At 50.9% G+C, this 25,147-nt stretch overlaps 1 protein-coding gene across 4 annotated transcripts in view; it reads right to left on the reverse strand.

Moving 5' to 3' along the window:
* Positions 1-25,147, reverse strand: part of LOC119969424 (solute carrier family 12 member 5) — a 1,634,719-nt gene that overhangs the window by 331,250 nt on the left and 1,278,322 nt on the right. The gene's annotated exons all lie outside the window — the stretch shown is intronic.

The raw sequence follows: 25,147 nt of genomic DNA on the forward strand, positions 1-25,147 counted from the left end.
GTAATTACTTTTTTTTACTGATTCCTCTGAACAAAATCCAACATTTCCTTCAGAATTAGAACTTGTTGGAATAGATCTGGCTTTACTTCTGGCATCCTTTAGCCTTGACAATTCCATTTGCCTTGAAGAACAACTTCCTTAAAATACAATTTCATTTGTCTCAATGAAAAGAAAGAGTGGCAATGCCCAAAAGGTTCAGCAAGAACACTTTCTGAACCAAAATGTTTATTTCACATAGGAGTTGAAGGCAGATCGGTAAATAATTTGGCTCTTGTCATATGTGAGGGCTGACTACGTTTGTAGGTTTTTTTTGTTCATTAATTTGAAAGTTTTATTTAATAGCCTGAAATTCCCCTGAGGATAAAGTCTTTGAATCAGCAACTTCTCAGAGGGCAGGGTGTGAGAAAGTTCAAAAGAACATCAGCAAAATTGGAAGGCAAAATGAGCTACTGGAGAAATCACCCGGAAAAGTAATTTCGGAATGAATTAATCCCTGATGAGTTTAGGATCCCTCGGTATTTTTAGTTTCCTTGCAATGGTCTGCACTCACTTACTTTCTCATAATTTTTGCCTGAAATCTCTATCCTGACTCTTTGATCAGTAAAAGTGGAAATGAGGCTGCTCTCAGCTTTTGAGAGAGAGTTGACTAGTGGCGATCTCACATGAGGGTCACCATACCTCAGGCGAGGGGAAAGATTCCTCGGATGGTGATGACCAACACGAGGGGACATAGCTTTAAATTGAGGGGTGGCAGATATAGGACAGATGTCAGAGGCAGTTTCTTTACTCAGAGAGTAGTAGGGGTGTGGAATGCCCTGCCTGCAACAGTAGTAGACTCGCCAAATTTAAGGGCATTTAAGTGGTCACTAGATAGACATATGAATGAAAATGGAATCGTGTAGGTCAGATAGGCTTCAGATGGTTTCACAGGTCAGCGCAACATCGAGGGCCGAAGGGCCCGTACTGCGCTGTAATGTTCTATGTTCTATGTTCTAAGGTGGGGCTTTCATGAATAACCTCAGCCGGTACGGGAATTGAACCCGTGCTGTTGGTCTTGTACTTCATCATGAACCAGCCGTCCAGCCAACTGAGCGAACCAACCCCCTAAAAATGAAAATAGGGGAGCATCTGTGAATTAAAACTCACAAATACAATTACAGAATAATTTAGAAAGTAAATGGATTCAAAGATAACTACAACATGGTCCATATGATCTCCTGGAGTGATTTCAATCACCCTGGGTTTGGAGGGAAATTTTACAGAGAATGGTTTCTCCGATTGACCTTATTGTCCTTTTGCAGAGAGTCTATGACTGCCTGGGCTAGCAATAAGGCTTTGGTCATGACAATCCAATCATAGTGTATGTGGGGCAGGTTTGAAGGAATAGGTGGTCTTTCTCCATGGCCATTTGCTATGTTCATAGGGGTGAAACATGTAGGATCCGCAAATGTGATTTAGTTTTGAATAGGTCACTAGATGTGGAAACAAACAGGCATTTTCTTGTATTCAGAGAAAAGAGGAAATTCACTGCAGTCCAGGAGTACGATATGCCGCAAGATAATTATACATAGATTTGAAACTAAATCCTGATCTCAGATATGCCACTTTGAGGAGGTGACAAGTAAAGGTGATCAGCAGAGAAGGGAAAACAGAGCAAGGGCCAGTGTCAGCACCTCCTGATAACCGGCTATGGCATGACACAGGCCCATGTAAAGGCCAGAGATTGAGTACAAAGCTCACAGCACTTCCATGCATATCCATTTCTCTGTTTCGCTGAGTGTTAGCCAAGGATTCAATGGACTTTAAAGTATTTTTACAAGAACCCCAGACGTGAAGAAACATCTGGTAGCAAGTTGGTAAGTGTTGAATCTGTGTGCTCACTGACATTGCCCGGGGGTAAGATTAACATACTCTGTGATGTCCCGCGGAATAAAATGTTGGGTATGTGGACAAATTCTTCTCCTTGTCTCTGTCTTCAAATATTCTCACCCTGAAACAATTCCACCTCGTTTTAAGAATGTATTTTCCATTATGCTAGTTTCTCCGTCAAGGCATTGCTCTTACCTTACACATGCTGAACCTACCCTAGCGCACCACCACCTCAACAGCAGTTGCCACTTAAAATCAAGAGCAGAAGCTGAGCTTAAGCCTTCGACTGATGCTTGCGATGAAATTATCCCAGTGCATGCCATGTCTGCATTGTTTTCAATGAAGCAATGGCAACCATGTACAAACTAACATCAGCACTTATTTGCCCATTAGCCCCATGTCAGATTTTTTGGTTCATATTCAGGAGAAAAAATGAAGTGAAATGAAAATCGCTTATTGTCACAAGTAGGCTTCAATGAAGTTATGTGAAAAGCCCCTAGTCGCCAAATTCCCGTACCAGCCTCCCCGGACAGGCGCTGGAATGTGGCGACTAGGGGCTTTTCACAGAAACTTTGTTGAAGCCTACTCGTGACAATAAGCGATTTTCATTTCATTTCATTTTTTCTCCTACACAGTAAGAAGTCTTACAACACCAGGTTAAAGTCCAACAGGTTTGTTTCAAAACACTAGCTTTCAGAGCACTGCTCCTTCCTCACCCCAGTCCAACGCCAGCATCTCCACATCATAACATCTCCTTCAGCATTGCTCACAGATGGTGATGTGCCTTATTAAGTTCCAGCATTCTGACAAACACATATTCATGTCCATCTCCTGTGACATTTTTCATTGATAGTTTATCAAATTCTATAACCATGATAGATACTTATTTCTGTAAAATTAGTTGATGGAGGTCCTGAGGCACACGTCGCCTCTTTTCAGGAAGGCCTGCAGCGTCTTATGCCACTCTATCCCTTGACAAGTCAGTGGAAGACCATCTCCAGAATCAAGGCCTCCCAGGTAGAAGTACCACCACCTAGATCTACTATCTAGTCAGAGGCAGGCAGCGCCCCATCAGAGGCTGGTAGCTCTTCAGTACTCAGTAGCACTACCAGGAAGGTGGTGTCTGCTACTGGGACTGCACCCAGCTATGGCTTAGGTCGGGTCGGGGTTATGTGGTTGGTGTCATGAGGGAGGAGGTGTATCAGCATCAAGGGCAGGCATGTGGCTCACAGTGCCCACCCCCCAACTTCCTGTGTTGGGTCCATGATCAGGCACTGACTGCCTTTGAATGAGCAATCCTCCTGGGAGCCTGCAAGTAAACACACTGGTGTCTTGTTCTTCTGAACTCCAGAGAATACAGACCCAGCCTATTCAATATTTCCTTATGCAACAATTATTCCAGGAATCAGATTGCTGAACATTGGTTGCAATCCCTCTGAGGCAAGAAGACAAACTGCACCCAGAATCCCAAGTGTGGCCTCCCCAATGCCGTGCATAATGGTAGTAAGACATCTTTACTCTTATACACTGTAATAAACTCCAATTGGCTTTATTGGTTGGCCAATTGGAGTATGAGCTCCCTCAATGATAGCTCATTGAGGGGGCCCATATAAGCACCTGTGTAAGCTTTGTGAGCAAGTCTGAAGTTGACTGGACTGCTAGCAGCACTGTTTGTAGCTGCTCCTGTAATATCGTTATTGTAAATAAATATTAGTGTGGTGATGGAACTCCTGCCTCCCGTGGATTACTACAGTGGCGACGAGGTAAACTAAGAATTTTGCGGAGACCAGCTGCCGCACTCGGAGGGTAAGCCTTGCCATTTTAAAAATGCCGTTTTTTGGGAGGTTAGAGGCATTCGAACCGGCTATTGAGGACTGGTCCCAGTATTTGGAGAGAATGTGTTACTTCTTCCGGGCAAATTATATACTGACGGACAAAAGGAGATGGCTTATCCTGCTGTCGGCGTGCGGACCCTCAGCTTTCACCATTATACGTAGTCTGACTTATCCCGATGCGCCGGACACGAAAACTTTCCAAGAATTAACGGAATTGGTGAAAGAGCACTACGACCCAAAACCACCCCTCACTTTGCATAGGTACAGATTCTACACAGTGATGCGGGAAGACAGGGAGTCAGTCACGAATTTCTTGACCCGCCTGAGAAGGCTGGCAGAAAAATGTGAGTTCGGCCCGACGCTAAATGAAATGCTTCGGGATCGGTTAGTGTGTGGTATAAATGACCTCACAATACAGAAACGTCTGTTGGCGGAAACGGAGCTAGACTGCAGGCAGGCGTTACAGCTCGCACTGTCCCTAGAAAAGGTAGCAAGTGGGGCGCAGGAACTACAGGGCACGCCAATGGAGGTAGATACCTGTGAGAGGGACTACCACAACGGGTCCTGCTACCAGATAGCCACTCTCAGGAAAAGCCTGAGGAATAAAGGGAAAAAGGAAAACCCCAGAACTGCCCCCAAGTCTGCCAGGACTAACTGGAGACAGAGGGACGTACCGGCTGAGGCTCCCCCAACATAGAAGGACCGTTTCTGGCACCAGACAGAGTAGGATAACAGCAACAGAAACCCTAGAAGGAGGTGGCAAAAAAGGAATAGCAGGTGGGGACGCAGGGAAGTACACAACCTCGACGCCCCATCCTCCTCCAAAGGGGAACAATTATATAATATTGCAACAAAGAAAGCAGAACCCATTAAGATTACCCCACGGGTGAATGGGCGGCCGACAATAATGGAAATAGACACGGGTGCGGCCGTCTTAGTAATGGGAGTGGCAGCATTTAGAAAAATCAAAGATGGACTCCAGCCACTAACCCTAACAAAAACATCGACGAAACTTAAAACCTACACGGGGGAACCCCTGCAAGTTCTAGGCACGACTCATGTACCCGTGGAATATGAGAAACAATTGCTCAGATTACCGTTGATGATAGTAGAGGACTCCGAACCGAGCTTAATTGGATGAAACTGGCTGAAAGACCTAAAATTAGATTGGATGAAAATTTTCCAGAGTGGAAGCGGGCAGTTGAGTGGAGTACTCCAAAAATACCCGGAGGTCTTCCAGGAAGGTTTGGGGGAAATCATAGGCACCAAAGCAACTTTGCACGTGGACCCAGAAGCCCTTCTGAAATTTTGTAAGGCCAGGCCGGTACCTTTTGCATTAAGGAAGAAAGTAGATGACGAAATAGAAAGGTTACGGCGCAACGGCATTATCAGACCAGTACAGTTCTCGGAATGGGCAGCGCCGGTGGTACCAATTTTGAAGCCAGACGGCTCGATACGTCTCTGTGGAGATTTAAAACAGACAGTAAACAAATACGCACTGCTGGACAAATACCCAATCCCGAAAATAGACGACCTATATGCCAAATTGGCAGGTGGGCTTTTGTTCACGAAACTGGACCAGAGTCACGCCTACCTGCAGTTAAAACTGGACAAGGACTCCCAGAAGTTCGCTACGATCAACACCCTGAAGGGCCTTTTTCATTATACTAGGCTACCTTTTGGAGTGTCATCAGCCTGCGCTACATTCCAGCGTACGATGGAAAATATTCTGCAGGGACTACCGCAGGTGGCGATTTATTTGGACGATGTCTTAATCACGGGTAGGACAAACAGGGAACACTTAAGGAACCTGGAGGAAGTGCTCAGGTGTTTCGCAAAGGCAGGCATACGGCTAAAAAGGGAAAAATGTGTTTTTCTGGCCCCACAAGTGACGTACCTGGGATATAAAGTAGACGAGTCAGGCTTACACCCATTAGAAGACAGAGTAAGGGCAATAAAAGAAGCCCCAGCTCCCACCACGGTCCAGGAGTTACGATCATTTCTAGGGTTGGTAACCTATTATGGAAAATTTATTGAAAATAGGGCGTCCATCCTAGAACCCCTCCACCAGCTATTAAAAAAGGGGCAAGAATGGAAATGGTCCGCCCGCCAAAACCGAGCATTTAGGGACATTAAGGAACAGCTGTCATCCGAAAATGTCTTAGAGCATTATGACCCAAGACAGGAGTTGGTGGTCACTTGTGATGCATTCCCCTACGGGGTAGGAGCCGTCTTAGCCCATAGAGGTAGAAATGGGGAATAACGGCCAATAGCCTATGCTTCGAGGACCTTGGCGATGGCTGAGAGGAAGTACGCCCAAATCTAGAAGGAAGGACTGGCAGTATAAAAATTTCACCAGTATCTGTACGGGCGGAAATTCACCATAGTGACGGACCATAAGCTGTTATTAGGGTTATTAAAAGAATCCAAGTCAATACCCCCGATTGCATCATCTAGAATCCAACGCTGGGCGTTGCTACTGGCGGCATATAGATACATTCTGGAGCACAGACCGGGAACGCGAGTAGCAAATGCAGATGCTTTGAGCAGACTTCCCCTCCCGGACACTCCGCCGCAAATACCAAAAGTAGAGGAGACAGTAATGACTCTAAATCTTTTGGACACCCTACCAGTAGACGCACAACATTTTCGGTTGTGGACGCAAAAAGACCCAGTTTTAGCCAAGATGAAGCATTTACTGCTAACAGGGGAACTGGAAAGACCAGTGGAGCCCCAGATGCACCCATACTGGAGCAGAAGGGACCAAATAACCGTAGGAGACGGTATCCTATTATGGGGAGCCCGGGTAATAGTCCCAGCTCAGGGCCGTCAGGCAATCTTAACCGAGTTACATCACGGACACCCAGGGGTGTCTAAAATGAAGATGCTAGCTCGAAGCTACTTTTGGTGGCCAGGTCTGGACACAGACATAGCAGCCTTGGTACGTCAGTGCCAGGAGTGCCAACAAGGGCAAAGAGTGCCACCAGCAGCGCCATTGCACCCATGGAAATGGCCAGGCAGATCGTGGACCCGCCTGCATATTGACCACGCCGGCCCTTTCATGGGCTCAATGTTTTTGGTGATAGTGGACGCCCACTCCAAATGGTTGGACGTCCACCGGGTAAACGCGGCAAGCACAGCATCGACAATTGAAAAGCTCAGGGCCTCGTTTGCAACACATGGACTTCCGGAGGTATTGGTGTTGGACAATGGAACGGCATTCATAAGTGGGGAATTTGGAAAATTCCTGAAGGAAAATGGAGTCCGTCACATCAAAACGGCTCCTTACCATCCAGCGACCAACGGCCTGGCTGAGAGAGCGGTCCAGACACTTAAAGCGGGACTCAATAAGCAGCCGGCAGCGTCAATGGATACAAAGCTCTCCCGCTAGCTGTTTGATTACAGGACCACACCGCATTCCACAACGGGCATACCACCAGCTGAACTCTTAATGGGAAGGCGGCTGCGAATGAGGCTGAGTCTCCTTTTCCCAAATTTAACGGGGAAAGTGGAGAAAAAACAGGAGGCCCAATGCAGGGTGCATGATAATAGTCGGCAGCAGAGACATTTCCAGGTGGGGGCACCGGTTTGGGTCAAGAATTATGGGAATGGACCAACGTGGGTCAAAGGCACGGTAGAGTCCCAAACAGAGCCCATATCCTATGAGGTTTCGATAGGAGGTAAGGTGCTGAAGAAACACCTCGACCAAATAAGGGCAGAAGAACCACATCTGGAGGCAGGCGAAGCAGGACCGCCTCAAGCTGGGATAGCCCAGACGGAAAGGATACCCACACCCCAGCCGCGAGCAATTTCTCCAGACCCCGTCATCTAGTCGTCAGAGTCGGAGATTGTCACGTTCGACGAGGCGACACCTCTCCCCAAGGAGGAGGAAGAACAACTTCCAAGGAGGTCGTCAAGGCAAAGACGGGCACCTATAAGGTACACCCCGCCCACTTCGGAGAACGACCCGGCGGACGACACAGAGGTGACAGACACAGACATGAGGAGCAGGAAGAAGCTCAGAGGAATGCCAGCTGGCAGGAATTCCTCGGACCTTGGGGGGAGGGGTGTAATGAACTCCAATTGGCTTTATTGGTTGGCCAATTGGAGTATGAGCTCCCTCAATGATAGCTCATTGAGGGGTCCCATATAAGCACCTGTGTAGGCTTTGTGAGCCAGTCTTAAGTTGACTGGACTGCTAGCAGCACTGTTTGTAGCTGCTCCTGCAATATCGTTATTTTAAATAAATATTGGTGTGGTGACAGAACTCCTGCCTCCCGTGGATTACTACATACACCAATACTTTTTTAAAAATAAATTTAGAGTACCAATTATTTTTTTTTCAATTAAGGGGCAATTTAGCGTGGCCAATCCACCTAACCTGCACATCTTTGGGTTGTGGGGCTGCAACCCACGCAGACATGGGGAGAATGTGCAAACTCCACACGGACAGTGACCCAGTGCCGGGATCGAACCTCATCGCCACATCCCAGTGCTAACCACAGAGCCGCATGCCGTCCATCAGTACTTTTTTAACAGCTAACATATGTTAGGTCATTAAGCTTCCTAATTGCTTATTGTACCTGCATGTCAGCTTCCTGTAATTCATGTACGAGAACACTTGGTTTCCCTGAATACAACCATTTCTCAGTCTCACATTCAAAAAGTATTCTGCTTTTTAATTTTTCCAATCAAAATGGGTACTTGCACACTTCACCACATTGTATTCCGTCTGCCATGTTCTTGTCCACTCATCCAATCTGTATATGTCCGTCTGTAGCCTCTTTACATCCTTTTATTTCCAATGAACTTTGTATCACCGGCGAACCTTGGATACATTATACTAAGTTCCCTCATCTGAGTCATTAATATAGATTGTACATAGGTGAGGTTCAAGTACTAATCTTGCAATGCCCTGCTAATTATAGCCTACAACACAAAGATATCCCATTTATTGCTACATTTTGTTTGCTGCCTGTTTGTGGGCAGCACAATAGCACAGTGGGCAGTACGATAGCACAGTGGTTATCACAGTTGCTTCACAGCTCCAGGTCCCAGGTTCGATTCCCGCCTTAGGTCACTGTCTGTGCTGAGTCTGCACATTCTCCCCGTGACTGCGTGCGTTTCCTGCGGGTCCTGCAGTTTCCTCCCACAGTTCAAATATATGCAGGTTAGGTGGAGTGGCAATGATAAATTGCCCTTCGTGTCCAAAAAGGGTAGGTGGGGTTACTGTGTTACAGGGAGAGGATGGAGGTGTGAACTTAGGTAGGGTGCTCTTTCTAAGGGCTGGTGCAGACTCAATGGGCCAAATGGCCTCCTTCTGCACTGTAAATTCCATGATTCTCTGATTCTATGAAATAATATTTAATCCGTGCTCCATATTACGCCCAATCGCATGAGTCCTAATTTTGCATTAACTTGTTGAGTGGTACTTTATTGAATCATTTTTCAAATCCAAATACAGCATGTGGTGATTGTATTCACCATAATGCATGCATGATACCATAACCTGTGACCTATGACCTGGAAGTGGTAATCTGAACTGCTTCCAGGTACTGTACTGTAACCCCGGTATGGCTCCACCCCTGGCTCCGCCCACACCGGGGCCATATATAGGCCGGTCTCTTGTGGGCGGCATTCACCTGTACTACTGACTCTGGCTAGGCAAGTTCATGACTAATAAAGCCTACTGTTCATTTGTTCTCTCTGCCTCACTGTGAATTGAAGGTATATCAATTTATTAGTCACAGACAGCACTATGGAAGCCGCTCTAAAGCCAGACGGGCTCAACTCGACGCCCGCGCTTCTGAAGCCAAGGAAATATTCAAACATTGGCTCCGATGCTTCGAGGCCTACCTCAACTCCTCCACAATGCCTTCCACAGAGACTCTCAAGCTGCGACTCCTCCACGCCCGGGTGAGCCATCGAATCTCTGTAATGATCGAAAAAGTGGCCGCTTACGAGGCGGCGGTCGCAACTCTCAAGGCACACTTTGTGAAGCCCGTAAATGAGATGTTCATAGATTTCATAGAATTTACAGTGCAAAAGGAGGCCATTCGGCCCATCGAGTCTGCACCGGCTCTTGGAAAGAGCACCCTATCCAAACCCACACCTCCACCCTATCCCCATAACCCAGTAACCCCACCCAACACTAAGGGAAATTTTGGACACTAAGGGCAATTTATCATGGCCAATCCACCTAACCTGCACATCTTTGGACTGTGGGAGGAAACCGGAGCACCCGGAGGAAACCCACGCACACACGGGGAGGATGTGCAGACTCCACACAGACAGTGACCCAAGCCAGAATCGAACCTGGGACCCTGGAGCTGTGAAGCAATTGTGCTAACCACTGTGCTACCGTGCTGCCAGACACCTCCTCGCTACTCACCGTCAATGCACCGGAGAATCGCTGGACGAGTATCTCGAAACCCTGATTCTACTCGCGAGGAACTGCAGCTACCGAGATGTGACGGCGGAGGAACATATGAACTCACAGATCCGGGACACCGATGTGGTGGGGGTCAGCTCGAACTATATCAGGCAGTGCCTGCTGGCAAACGGGATCTCCGACCTGCGAAAAACGGTAAAGCTAGCAAGCTCACTAGAGGTGACCTACCAGAATCTCAGCGCGTTCCCCGCGGGCCTACTGAACCGCTCGTGGACACTCTCGTCGTGACCCCCGTCAGACCCGACTACGTCGCAGGCCTGTGCCTCTCATTTGCCAGCCTAGCCCAGGGCCAAAACCCCCGGCAGTACTGCCCAGCCCGCACAGTAACGTGTAGCGATTGTGGTAAAAAGGGGCAGTTCGCTAGAGTCTGTCTGGGCCAGCCTAAGGCCCAGAAATCGAAAACACACCAGGCCCGATCCATGGACTCGTAGCCCTACAGAGCCCGCAATGCAACTGCGTGCCTGCCCCGGAAAACCCCCGTCAGATGCGTCATCGGCATCGTGCGACTAGTGGTGGCCGCCATCTTGGTCACCAGCCCCAACACCGACCGACACGTGCGACTCATGGGGGCTACCATCTTGGCCGCCGGCCCCTGCACCGACCGACACGTGCGACTCATGGGGGCTACCATCTTGGCCGCCGGCCCCGGCACCGACCGACACGTGCGACTCATGGGGGCTACCATCTTGGCCGCCGGCCCCGGCACCGACCGACACGTGCGACCGATGGGGGCAGCCATCTTGCTCGCCATCTTCGCCGCAGCCCGACACATGCGACTCATGGGGGCCGTCATCTTGTGACTCCATCGACCACACAGACTGCCCGCAGCTGGGCGCAGTCACCCGTCGACTAGTTGCAGACAAAACAGCTGAAAAACTCCATGATGGTTGTCAGGGTCAACGGGCACAAAGCCCCCTGTCTTTTCGACTCCGGGAGCACAGAGAGCTTTGTCCACCGCGACACGGTTAGGCATTGCTCCCTCCATACCTACCCAGCCTCCCAAACAATCTCCCTTGCCTCCGGGTCCCATTCGGTTCAGATCCAGGGGTACTGTATCGCCAATCTTGCGATGCAGGGCGCAGAGTACGCTTGTTTTAAGCTCTACGTCCTCCCCTACCTCTGCGCCACCCTACTGCTCGGATTGGACTTTCAATGTAACCACCGAAGCCTGACCCTACAGTTCGGCGGACCCTTGCACTCCCTCACGGTGTGCAGCCTCGCGACCCTCAAGGTCTCCCCCTTTCACTCTTTGCGAACCTCACTCCTAACTGTAAACCCATTGCCAACAGGAGCAGACGGTACAGTTCGCTGGACATGATGGGCGAGATTCTCCCAAAACGGGAGAAATCGTAAAGCTGCCGTAAAACCCGGGCGGGTTATACGGCAGCGCGCCCCTTCCCGACGGGGGACCGATTCTGGTCCCCGGTCGGGGCTAGCAGCCCGACGCCGTAGGCTCCGGCAAGACGGGCTTAACGAAAATCGTTAAGCCCGCTTACCGGAGTTAGCGCCGGCTGACGCGTCATATGACGTCAGCCGCGCATGCGCAGTTTGGAAGACTCCAACCCGCGCATGCGCGGGTGACGTCATCGCGTTTTTACGCGAAACCCGCGCATGCGCGGGCCGGGTTGCCCCTCAGCCGCCCCGCGAATGGATACTGCGGGGCGGCGGAAGGACAAGTAGTGCGCGGGCATCGGGCCCGCTGCCCGCGATCGGTGGGCACCGATCGCGGGCCCATGGCACCCTTGGCACGGCCGTGGTACTGCCGTGCCAATCGGTGCCATGGTTATAAAAAGCGAGTTAGTGACGCCGTTTTTACGAACGGCAAGACCAGGTGTGTTTGCCGTTCGTGAAAACGGCGGAAAGGGATGGGACTTCGGCCCATCTAACAGCTGAGAATCGCTGCCGGCCGTAAAAAAACGGCGGCAGCGATACGGGTCGGGACTTCGGCGGGGGGGTGGGAGAATAGCGGGAGGGCGGCAAAAATGTCGGGAAGGCCCTCCCGCTATTCTCCCACCCGTCGTGGGGGGCGGAGAATTTCGCCCGATGTTTATCAAGTCGGAGGTCCAACGACTGTTGAGCGAAGGTATCATCGAGGCCAGCAACAGCCCCTGGAGAGCGCAAGTGGTGGTCATCCGGACCGGGGAAAAGAATCGGATGGTTGTGGGCTACAGCCAGACAATTAACCAATTCATGCAACTCGATGTGTACCCCCTCCTTCGCATAGCGGAGATGGTCAACCAGTTCGCGCAGTACCGTGTGTTCTCCACGGTCGATCAGAAGTCGGCCTACCACCAGCTCTCAATCCGCCTGGAAGAGCGCCACTACACTGCTTTCGAAGCAGCCGGCGGCTCTTCCACTTCCTCAGAGTCCCCTTCAGCATCACAAACGGAGTCTCGGTCTTTCAGAGAACGATGGACCGAATGGAGAACCAGTACGTTTTGCGGGCTACATACCCATACTTGGACAATGTCACCATCTGCGGCCATGACCAGCAGGACCATGACGCCAACCTCCAGAGGTTCCTCCAGGCCGCCCAATCCCTCAATATCACATACAACAAAGAAAAATGCGTCTTTCGTACTACCCGACTAGCCATTCTCGACTATGTCGTAGAGAATGGAGTCCTAGGGCCCGACCCCGACCGTATGTGCCCCCTCACAGAATTCCCCTTTCCCCATAGCCTCAAGGCCCGAAAACGACGCCTGGGGCTGTTCTCCTACTACGCCCAGTGGGTCCCCAATTATGCGGACAAAGCCCGCCCACTTATTTAAACAACCACTTTTCCCCTGACGGATGTGGCCTTCAGCCGCATCAAGGCCAATATCACCAAGACCGCAATGCACGCGGTGGATGAGTCTATCCCTTTTCAGGTAGAGAACGACACGTCAGACGTTGCACTGGCCACCACACTCAACCAGGCGGGCAGGCCAGTAGTATTTTTCTCTGGGACCCTCCACGCTTCCGATATTCGACACCCCTCAGTCGAGAAGGAAGCACAAGCCGTAGTGGAAGCCCTGCGGCACTAGAGGCACTACCTAGCCGGTAGGAGGTTCACCCTCGTCACCGACCAATGATCGGTAGCCTTCATGTTCAGCAACGCACAACGGGGCAAAATCAAAAATGATAAAATCTTGAGGTGGAGGATCGAACTCTCCACCTACAACTACAATATCAAGTATCGCCCTGGGAAGCTCAACGACCCCTTAGATGCCTTGTACCGCGGCACATGCGCCAGCGCGCAAGATGACCGACTTCGGGCTATCCACAATGACCTCTGCCACCCGGGGGTCACCCGGCTTACCCACTGCATTCAGGCCCGCAATCTGCCCTTCTCCACCGAGGAGGTCAAGGCCATGACCAGGGACTGCCAAGTCTGCGCAGAGTGCAAACCGCACTTCAATCGGCCGGACAAGGCCCACCTGGTAAAGGCCTCCAGGCCCTTTGAGTGCCAATGTATTGACTTCGAAGGGCCCCTCCCCTCCACCAACCGGAATATATACTTTCTCATTGTCATCGATGAGTACTCCCGCTTCCCCTTCGCTGTCCCCTGCCCCGACATGACCTCAGCCACCGTAATAAAGGCACTACACAGCATTTTCACGCTGTTCGGTTTCCCTGCCTATGTCCACAGTGACCGGGGCACATCGTTAATGAGCGATGGGCTACGTCAGTACCTGTTCAGCAAAGGCATCGCCTCGAGCAGGACTACGAGCTATAACCCGCAGGGAAACGGGCAGGTGGAGAGGGAGAACGCGACGGTATGGAAGGCCGTCCTTCTGGCCTTTAGGCCTAGAAGACTCCCAACCCCCCACTGGCAGGAGGTCCTCCTTGAAACCCTCCACTCCATCAGATCGCTCCTCTGCATGGCCACAAACGGGTCCCTTCACGATCGTTTGTTTATCTTCCCCAGGAAGTCCATCTCCTGGGTCTCGCTTCCATCTTGGCTGAAAACTCCGGGACCAGTCCTTCTCCGGAGGCACATGAGGAGCCATAAGACCGACCCCCTGGTCGAGAGGGTCCAGCTGCTGCACGCTAACCCCCGGTAGGCTTACATCGTGCACCAGGACGGACGGCAAGATAAGGTCTCCCTACGGGACCTGGCGCCAGCTGGTTCCCCCGCCAACACGCCCCCCCCCTGCCTACACACCCCCTCCCCACTGCCCGCCGCCACTCACAACACCCCATATCCCCCCCCCCCCCCCCCGGGTCTCCTGTATTGTCCCGTGCCGACACTGCTGCCACCCATCACCCCCCACCCTACCCCCACACCGAACCGTCTCCGACACCCCGGACTGAGGCTTAAGCTCCAGATACAATGCCCCTGGAGTCACCACCGGTGCCGCACCGCCAGAGCTACGGAGGTTGAAGAGAACAATCCGGCCTCCAGATAGACTGAATATGTAATGACCCCACGCCACCCCCACCGGACTTGATTTTTTTAACAGGGAGGGAATATGATGAATGTATTCACCATAATGCATGCATGATACCATAACCTATGACCTATGACCTGGAAGTGGTGATATGAACTGCTTCCAGGTACTGTGCTGTAACCCTGGTATGGCTCCGCCTCTGGCTCCGCCCACAGTGGGGCCATATATAGGCCGACCTCTTGTGGGCGGCATTCATCTGTACTACTGACTCTGGCTCAGCAAGTTCATGCCTAATAAAGCCTACTGTTCACTTGCTCTCTCTGCCTCACTGTGAATTGAAGGTATATCACAACATAACTTATTCTCCTTTATCCATCTTTTATTAATTTATTTCTTAATAATTTTTTTAGAAATTTAGAGTACCCAATTCATTCTTTCCAATTATGGGGCAATTTAGCATGGCCAATCCACCTAACCTGCACATCTTTGGGTTTTGGGGCTGAAACCGACGCAGACATGGGAAGAATGTGCAAACTCCACACGGACAGTGACCCAGAGTTAGGATCGAACCTGGGACCTCGGCGCCGTGAGGCAGCATCCTTTATCCATCTTACTAGTTACATCTTCAACTCTCCTAACAGAATTGTTAAAAACATTTTCTTTGTATAAATCTGTGTTGACTCTACTGGATCATATTTGAATTTTCTAAGTGCTCTGTTATTATGTCCATCGTATTAGATTCTAGCATTTTTCATACTGTACTGATGTTAGGTTAAATGTGCTATGGTAGCCACAAAGACACGGGGAATCGTCAAAAGATCGCGCACTGGACTTTGTGGAATATGAATTCCCCTAAGTGGCGGTAGCCGTCCAATAGGTAATGTATGGTAGGGGCTTAAAATCTGCTCTTCCAATCCAGGCTGGCACCTTAATAGTGCTTCAACACTTGTGGTGTAAGCTGCAGGGACAACCCTTTTCGTTACGACGATAAGAGGGGTTTATAATTGGAAGGCTGACTTTGGCAAAGTTATTACGCAATGCATCCATTATCTTGAGAGCTGACTCTTTTTCAATGCCTCAGATCTAAAAGATCAAGCCCAGGTGTTTGTTATCACTTTGCTCCATTAGTTTTTCCTGACTGTTTCTTCACTTTAACTGATTTCTTTAAATCTCTCATTCTCCACTAGATTCTTGGCTCCACATCATTTCTACACTTTTTTTGTGTCTTCAATCATTAAGACAGATTTGGTATTTGTTTACCTGTCTACTCATCAAATTGACCCATATTTACTTTCACTGAGCTCTTCCAATTTGCATTCCTGGAGAAAATATCGGGCTGGATTCTCCAAAAATGGGGCTATGTCCCCACGTCGGCGTAAGAAGCTAGTGTTTCACGCCAGACTTTCCATAAAAACATTGACAGCTATTCACCTACTTTGAAGGAGCTGGTAGGGCCCCAGAGTGCTTCTCGCAGCTTCAGCTGCAGATACGGGCCCCAGCGAGTCCGCGCATGCGCACGACGGTGGCCTGCAGTGGCCGTGCCGAGTGCAATGGCAGACTCAGCTGGCGGACCTGGACCAACAAAGAAGATCCCAACGATCTGCCCTGCGCTGCTCGATCTATCCTGCCTGATCGCCGCCCCGGCCACCCATAAGGCCCCACCCCGGTATTTGATCCCCCCACCAGGGCAGGGCACAAACACCGTGAGTCCCGACTGGCCAGATGGGTTTAGAACCAAGCCGTCGGGAATTCGGCTGCATGGGACCGAAGCATCGCTGGGAGGGCCTCTGGCATTGGCCCCCCCAGCCGCACAGTGTAATTCACACATGAGCGATTCTCCGGGAGAATCGCGGTAGTGGCGACGTGCCCGATCCTGTCGTAAAAATCGCGTTTGGCGCGGGTGCAGAGAACCCAGCCCATCATGTCTGTTTTTATGGGCATGATACAGTGGCCTTGTTGAGCCCAACTTGGTGTCAGGTGAGAGGCCGTCGAATATCGTGAGAGGACTCTCACAAGATTCGCGACGCTCAAAACGTCTTGCGAGGTTCAATGGAATCTCGTGAGGCATCGCGATCTGGATCTCTCTCTCACTGGGCGGGATCCAAATGCGCATATTTAATGATCCATTAGGCATATTTAAATATCCGCTTGCCCAATACACCCGGGACCCGGGATTCACTGGCCTCCCCAGCGAGACCTCAACTGGCCGCTATTTGGTATTTGTTCACAAAGTCATGAACCAATGGTGATGGAACCTTGGGGGGCGTCTTGCTGGGGAGTTGAGACTTGGGTGATTGGGCATTGGGCAGGGTGGCACCCTGGAACTTCTCCTGGCACCTGGGCACCTTAGCACTGCCACCCTGGCATGATGCATAGTGGCACTGTAAGGGCACCTGACACACCGTTCAGTGGACTTTAACTCAAGTCTGCTGAATTGCGCCCTAAGTCTCTTCTTAGTCTACTCTCTTGTTTTCCTGTCTCTCCTTTCTCTTTCCTTATTAATTTGTTGCCCTTCTTTGCTGAATATTAGTTTCTCAACATTATGAGCCCCTGCCTTTGATCTAATACTATCATTATTTCCTCTTGATCACTACAGTTGGACCACTTTATGTGTTTTTTGTGCCTTAATTTAATGCTTGTTTGTTGCAAGAAATGTGTAAATTCTTTAAATGCTGGCCATCGTTTGTCAGTGATCACGAGCTGGGTCCTCCGGTCCTTCAGCCGTGTGTTTCTCGGCAGTGAGCAGTTCACTGGTCGGAGAATTCCGGCCCATATCTTTTAATGCAGCTTCCCAATCTATCTTAACCAACTTGGTCATCATATCCACAGAGCTTACTTTGTTTAGATTTAAGACCTTATTTTGACCTAAACTAATCACTTTCAAACTCAACGTAAAATTCCAGCATAATATGGTCACTCATACCCAGAGGCCCCGTTACTTCGAAGGTTATTAACTTATCCAGGGCTTTTCAAAGTGCGGGTCATGGACAGGTGTCGGAGGGTTGCGGAGCAATTGGTCACGCCATTCCCGCGGTGGTTCCGATCGCAGGAGAAGCAGGAGAAGCACCCAACAGCTGCTACCAGCTTTTACATAGTAAGAAGTCTTACAACACCAGGTTAAAGTCCAACAGGTTTGTTTCAAACACGAGCTTTCGGAGCACGGCTCCTTCTTCAGGTGAGCCGTGCTCCGAAAGCTCGTGTTTGAAACAAACCTGTTGGACTTTAACCTGGTGTTGTAAGACTTCTTACTGTGCTCACCCCAGTCCAACGCCGGCATCTCCACATCATAGCTTTTACATAGACACCTTAATGAACCCAACTTTGTAGATACAATTGACAGTGAGGGAGGGGTAGGGATTAGGAAACAAGGGGAAAATAAAATAGGAAAAATGGTGCTAAGTAACACTTTTGCGTTTCATTATGTAATGATTTTGAATCAGTAATATTTCTAACGATAATATTTTGTGTTTGTTTTTTTGTCTGTCAGTTTCTAACCAGCAACAGACTATGTAAGATGAGCAAAATGAAGGATTTTCAGAGAAGCGATTCTTGTTAAATTCAAATGAGATCAACTACAGATAAAGTGAACGAGACATAATGCGGTTCAGCTGCCAACACAAGAGAAATTTGATTTCCTACATATCTCAACTAATTTGATCCCACTGGAAAGTTGAAGAGGTCCAGCCAACAAGAGAAACACCAACATATGGTTACTGCACCTCGCCACAATACCACTGAATATTGTAAATTGCAGATAGAAGCGATTTTGACTTTCAGCCTCATTGCATGGCCCTATTTGTGATCTGACTGATTTCCCATAAATTCTGTACACCGGACAGCAATAAATATACAATGCACCATCGCATTGTTAAAACCAACCTTAAGCTCTCGCAATATTTCTGACATTTCTATTGGTCTCTGAATGGGCAGAGATGAATTTGAAAATGCAACGAGAATGCAAATGACATGGATTCCAGGCAGAAGGGAAAATCGGAATGGAAAAAACAGAGTGGAAGGTAAGGTGTGTTGAAAGCCAGGAGTTTGACGAGGCTGCTGGAAGGGAGGGAGAAGGCCAAAGGATCGAAGGAAGAACATTGTAGAACAGGTAGAAAAAAATCTGATTAAGTGGAGAGGATAAAGTTTTAGGGTCCACCAGAGAGAGCTGCAGAAGAAGGTGCTGGAAGTAATATAAGGGGTGGGATTCTCCGTCGGCCGGCACCGGAATCAGGAAACATGATTGGGGGGAGAATCGCGCGTCAGCCAAAGATCCTGTCAGGTGCCAGGCTCCAAATGGAATGCCATGCTCCAGCCCCTTGATAGCGGCCTGAATACGTTCTACACCACACCTTGGCGTGGCCGTGCAAATTGCACACGAAAAGCCATTGGCACATCATTAATGGGCCTGCCCTGGTATTCTCCAGGCCTCCAGTGATGCTCCGCCTCCGCCAGAAGGAATTACCAACGGCGAGATTCATTTATGGTGAATAAATTTGGGAAGCAGGCACTGTCGCTGCCGAAAGAGATGGAGGAGGTAGGACATGTTCCCAAAGGTTCAGCAGTGGGTTGCCAAAGCTGCTACTGGCTGGGGACATTATCTGTAAGTGGGAGTAACAAGGGATGACAGGGAATGGGCCATGGGGTCGGGGTCGGGGTTGGAGTCGGGTTGCCCACCTGCGCCCCCCCCCCCCCCCCCCCCCTCCCCCCCGGAACCGGGGTGTCCAGCCACGGGCTGCCATTTCCACAGTCTGCAAGACAGCCATCTTGCTGTGCAATCCACTGATCGTTCATCATGGCCAGTGGTTATGCACAGCGACACCCACGGTATGGACGCCCCACCCCCCGCCTGCTAACCCACGCCCGGACACCAATGGCCCACCCAAGGAGGATGTCCACAGTAGATCCCACAGGAGGGCGCCATACAGATGGCATGTGTAGGGCCAGCCACCGATTCCCCTGCCGGCAGGAATGGGTGCTGGGTCAGCAGGTTCCCTGGTGCAGGGCATCGACGGAGCCAGGGGTGCGGCTTGAAGGGCAGAGTGCCAGGGGAAACAGTTGGGCGGGGTGTAGAAATGGGATCAAAGGGGAGTGTGGGAGGGGTACACGGAGAGGAAGGGGCTACAATACAGGCCAGGTCCACTATGTAGCCTGTTGGGGCTGACGGGCCACTGGGGTACCGACTATGCTAACCCCCTGCAGACAATGGATTCAGTATCCAATCAGGCATGGTTTCTATCATCCTAGCTGCCGCAGTCATTGTTGATGCACTGACGCTGTAGGAGCCGGAGCTGCTCGGGTAGGATCCTGCAGAACAGGAACCTGCCGCAGAGGAACAGCCGGTGAGGTGGCAAATCGGCCGTCCAACAGGCTGAGGAGGTAGGAAGGAGGCGCCGCGGCACGTCTCATGTATATCGACAGCGCCTTTCATTCGAGGTCCTGCCGGACTGAGCATGTCGCCAACTGAGCAGGGGGACCGTGCGACATCTCTGCCAGATCACAGCACATCTGGCACCATGGAGGTATAGGGGAGGATACCTGCTCCCACCGTGCGTTAAGGTGACCATTGCCCTGAACTTTTACGCCACGGGGTCCATTTAAGTGCCGAGTGGGGACCTGTCCAGGATCTCACCGACCTTGCTGCGCAGGCGTATCCGCGCCGTAACAGAAGCTTTGCATGCCCGGTCGGCACAATACATTACCTTTGCTGTGGACTAAGCCCACCAGCTTGTCTGGGCAGCGGGATGTGCCGCCATCGCAGGTTTACCCAGATCCATGGGGTGATCTGAGGGACGCACGGCTCCCTATGAGCACAAGCGCATGAGGGGTTGTCTTCACAAACTGAAAGGGGTTTCAGTTGGTATGTGACCACAAGATGCACATCATGCATGTCTGCGCCCGAGACCCGGGCAGTGTGTCTGACGCCTTCATCCTGGCACACTCGACGGTTCCCGACACCTTCAAGGCACAGCCTCGGGTGAGGGGTTGGCTCCTAGGTGACAGGGGTTATCTGCTGCAGTCATGGCTGATTACACCTATCCAGAGGCCACAGACTGACACCGGGAACCCCTACAACGATGTCCATGCAGCAACTAGGGGCGTGGTCGGGCGGTGCATTGGCGTGCTCAAGATGCGGTTCAGGTGCCTGGACTGCTCTGGAGGGGAGCTCCAGTATAGTGATCGAAGAGTCTCCCACATCGTGGTGGTCTGCTGCATCCTCCACAACTTCGCACAGCAGAGGGGCGACATGCTGGAGGAGGAGGGCGAATGCCTGGCCTCATCCGATGAGGAGTGTGCAGAGGAGGGCCATGGGGCAGACACACGAGGGCGCACAGCGCATATGCCTGGGCCAACGTGCACAAAACGCTCTAATCGCCTCCACATTCACCGACTGGGGGGACTAGCTATCGGCAGCCCTACCATCCCACCCATCCCACATTGTCCCCGACCAAACACCCCCTCCCTCATCCACTCTCCCTATACTCACCACCCCCCAACACCCTCCATATCTGCTTCACTGCATGGTGCTGGCCATGGGTTGGCAGTATCAGCAGGTCTGGACCATGTGATGGAGGATAATGATGACCCATTCCGCGATGAGCTCTGGTTCTCTGCATCGCTGAACAGAGTCTGACTCCTGCCCTCACTATCACAGTCCACCGTCCACCAGGATGATCCCTGTATACAAGCTGGCCACTCCACGCAAGGTCCCATCAAATCATTGTGGGCATCGGTGGGGACAGGCTCCAGGGTGTGGCGAGGAGGGGTGTGGGAGGGAGCGGAGTGGTAGGGGGTGGGGATGGGGTCTGGGGCAGTGTGTGCCAGCTGCCCTTGGGGCCTGACCTGGCCCACCTCCGATGCCCACGACCCCACCAGTGGCCTCCAACATTAGTGTACAGAGGTGTTTACTATGATATGTATATATCTGCCCTAGCCCCTAACACTGTCCTATCCACTGCACCCATGCCAACATAACTGGTAAGAAGTCTTACAACACCAGGTTAAAGTCCAACAGGTTTGTTTCAAACACGAGCTTTCGGAGCGCAGCTCCTTCCTCCTTCACCTGAGGAAGTAGCTGCGCTCCGAAAGCTCGTGTTTGAAACAAACCTGTTGGACTTTAACCTGTTGTTGTAAGACTTCTTACTGAGCTCACCCCAGTCCAACGCCGGCATCTCCACATCACAACATAACTGGTGTCCAGCTTTCCGGCCTTAGAGGCCCTAACGCTCTGACATAGTGGTTCCCCAGGCTGTACATCAGGAATGGAGGCAACCTGCTGTAAATCCCTGTAACTTGGGTCCCCTTTGGAGCCCGTCCTCTGGAGCGACTGGGCCTGCATGGGCCCGGCAGTCATTCAGGTGTCCCAGGTGGCATGGTGTCCCCCTGTTCTGCCGATCTTCGGGTTGCCATTTTGTTGTCTGGAATGAGTGTGTGTGGGAAGTGGAGTGCTGATATGTGGCTGCAGCTTGTCAGGCTCTCGAGTGCCGGTCCCGATCCCAGCGAATCAGATGCCGTCATGCATTGGAATTGCACTAGTTCCACACCACTGCCAGCCCATTAATGGGTCCAAAGTAGCAGTACTGAGGGAGTGATAAAGTGTCACCTTTCTGATGAGATATTAAACCGAAGTCCTGTCCCCTCAGGTGAGGATAAAAAAAACTCCACTGCATTATTACTATATTTGGGTGTGATTCACTCAAAGAATTTCAATTGGCACAATCCAAAACTATGTTGCACCCAAAAAGAAGCTCGCAGTGGTGCAGCGTGGCCAATAAAGGCTGGGAGACCCCGCTCCTGGGATCTACCCTGCTTGCAACGCGTCACAAGATTCAATGTGATCTCGCGAGACGTTGCGATGTAAACCCCAGCCATTGTAGGCAGGATCACATTTTGGCAAGTCCACATATTAGAGTGAGACAGCTCATCTGACTCGAGTGTGCAGATTCCTAAGGTACCTGAGGCTTTAGGATTCATCCTCTTCACCTTGGAGATCCAAGGCGAGCCCTGTTTGATACTGGTCTCCACAAATAGGGACTAGACAGAATGGAGGGATCCCATTTGGACAGGGTGGTGCCTTGCACTGCTGGTGCCACCTGGTCACCCTGACTGCCAGCATGGTACCCTGGCAATGCCACCTGGGTGCAAACCTGGCACTGCCAGCTGGCATGGGCATTGCCAGGGTGTCAGGTTGGTGGTGCTAAGCTACCATTCTTTGTGCATGTGATAAGGCTGGGGGTTCCCTTGGGTGTTGGGGTGGGCTTTAGGGTGGGGTAGGTCGGGGGGGGGGGGGGGGAGAATTTGCTTCAGGGGCCTTGGAGATCTCTCGCTACATTGGGATTTTCCGGTGAGCAGAGCTCCCCAGTGTACAAAACGGGGCTATGTGCAGCCTCGGCCGTGCGTTCCCCACTGAGGCCCCTTATACAACCTAAGTCAGGATGAATAGCCATGTGTTTCTCGGTACTGCGAGCGCTGAGAAACACGTGGCTAAACTCGCTTGCTATGGGACTTTGTTTCAAATTGGTTGAACCGAGCCCTAAGTGTTATTTTCGGCAAGTTTAGCGGGGTTTTTCCCACCGGCATTTTAGGTGAAATCCAGACCGGTACTCACCCACACGTAGGGCGTGATCTAACCAAACACACAGTCTGTTCTGGGTGGGAATCAAGGGGTCATTCCCACTGTTTGTAGCGGCTGGAATGACTCTGCTAGCTAACAGCACTCATTAGCTAACAGCTAATAACAGTAATTTTTTGTGGCTCAACGAGGAACGCCCCGTCGTGGCCGCACTCAGTCGCATTTCCTGCACTGAGGATCTCCAATCGCAGGAACTCCTTGGTGCTGGCTGAGATTTTTAAATGGTGCCCCGATCTCTCGACCTCCTGACACACCCGCCCCAATGCTGAAACTCATCTATAATGGGTCTATGGACCACTGCACCTCCCCTCACACCAGCAAGCCATCCCCCCTGGGTCCAATCTCTAGCATGGGCATAATATATATATATGGCACCCTGGCAGTGTTCCTGCCAGACTGGTCATGACCCTTCCAGTGCCAAGCTATCATCCAGGTGGCACTGCCAGGCTGGTGGTGCCAGATTGGCAGGACCAAGGTGCCCAGGTGGCACCAGCAGTGCCAGTGTGCCACCCTGTCTGGAGGTCTACCACCCAGTGGCCTCTAATCCCTTGGGAGACCAACCTCCCCAATTGCCGTTTCATTTGTGGGGACCAGTATTGAAGGGCGCAAGGCTAAAGTATCGGAGGCGAAGGGGTTAGATCCCAAAGCCTCGGGGAGATCAGATGAGTGTATATTATAGTGGATTAGCTACTCAGTCTAATATGCAGATTTGCTAGTTAGACTTCCCGTTAGAACTCGTGAGGCATGGTGAGGCAGGGAAATCCTGGATGAGGCCCCTCCCGGCCGCGTTGCTCCAAGGTTCAGGCGGGACGCGGCTTGTAGATCGCGCCCTAATTCATTTTCTTGTGCCTTGGGGAGTTTCTCACTGGTCCAGCCGACACTAAGAAATTTTATTAAGCAGTGGGGAGCTGAACCCTCCATCAGACTGGCTCCTCAAAGATTGGAGCACCTTTTTGAAAGGGTGTCCCAATCTCTAAATGAGATTGAGAGTCCCTCACATATCTTACCCAGAGAGGGTGTGATCCAGATTGTGTCGGGTGGAGCAAGTTGGTGATTGTGATTGGCCCGGCGCCCGGCACGAAGCCCAATTTCGCCTTCTCCCGGGTTTCACCCGTTGCTCCCAGCTCTGTGCAACCATGGTCATCATCCCACTGTTGTTTGTCGGATCTTGTTATGTACAAATTACCAAAAATAATTTCTGGTTATCTGATCCATATTCTCATTGAATGGTGCCCAGTGTCTGCATGGAGTTCCATAAAATTCATGCTATTATCGGAATATTGGAACATAGGACTTGTGAGCAGAAGTAGGCCATTTGACCCTTTCCTTTGACCCTGCTCCACCATTCCATTTGATCATGGCTGAACTCCACTCTCCAGTCTATCCCCCGCCATAACCCGTGACCTCTTTGTCTATCAAAAATCTATCTAACTCTGCTTCAATAAATTCTGTGACGGGGGTGGTGGCTGATGTGTTAGGCAGGTTGGTTCGACGTTGACTGCAACTGGATGCAGTGAAGCTAGAAACAGACGTCTGACACAGGAGATGATCCAACACTGTTTTATTTAACTAGTGGACTGCTGTACATGTTCAGCTGTGGGTTGACACTCTACTAATCTAACTGATGACCTCTTACTGGCTTGACCAGACTTACTAGCTACCGCATGGTGATAGTGCTCACTAGCTGGTGCACTCTGACTGTCTCAGTAGCTGGTCCTGAGAGAGAGATTCCTAATGCCCCGTGGGCTTTATAGTGGTGGTGTCCGGTCTGGTGATTGGTTGTTCTGTGTTGTGTCTTCATTGGTCATCCTGTTTGTCAATCACTGCCTGTCTGCATCTCATTATATACATGAGTGGATTTTATGACAGTGGCCAGCCATGGGACCTTGGTATTGGGCCGCCCACTCAAAATCACGGCCCGATGGGAGATTCATTCAGGAATCCTTGTATTCCTCGCCATGCATAAATATGCTTGGCGAGGGATACTGGATTG

This window comes from Scyliorhinus canicula, chromosome 7 (assembly GCF_902713615.1).
Source record: "Scyliorhinus canicula chromosome 7, sScyCan1.1, whole genome shotgun sequence".
In the NCBI taxonomy this organism is placed as follows: domain Eukaryota; kingdom Metazoa; phylum Chordata; class Chondrichthyes; order Carcharhiniformes; family Scyliorhinidae; genus Scyliorhinus; species Scyliorhinus canicula.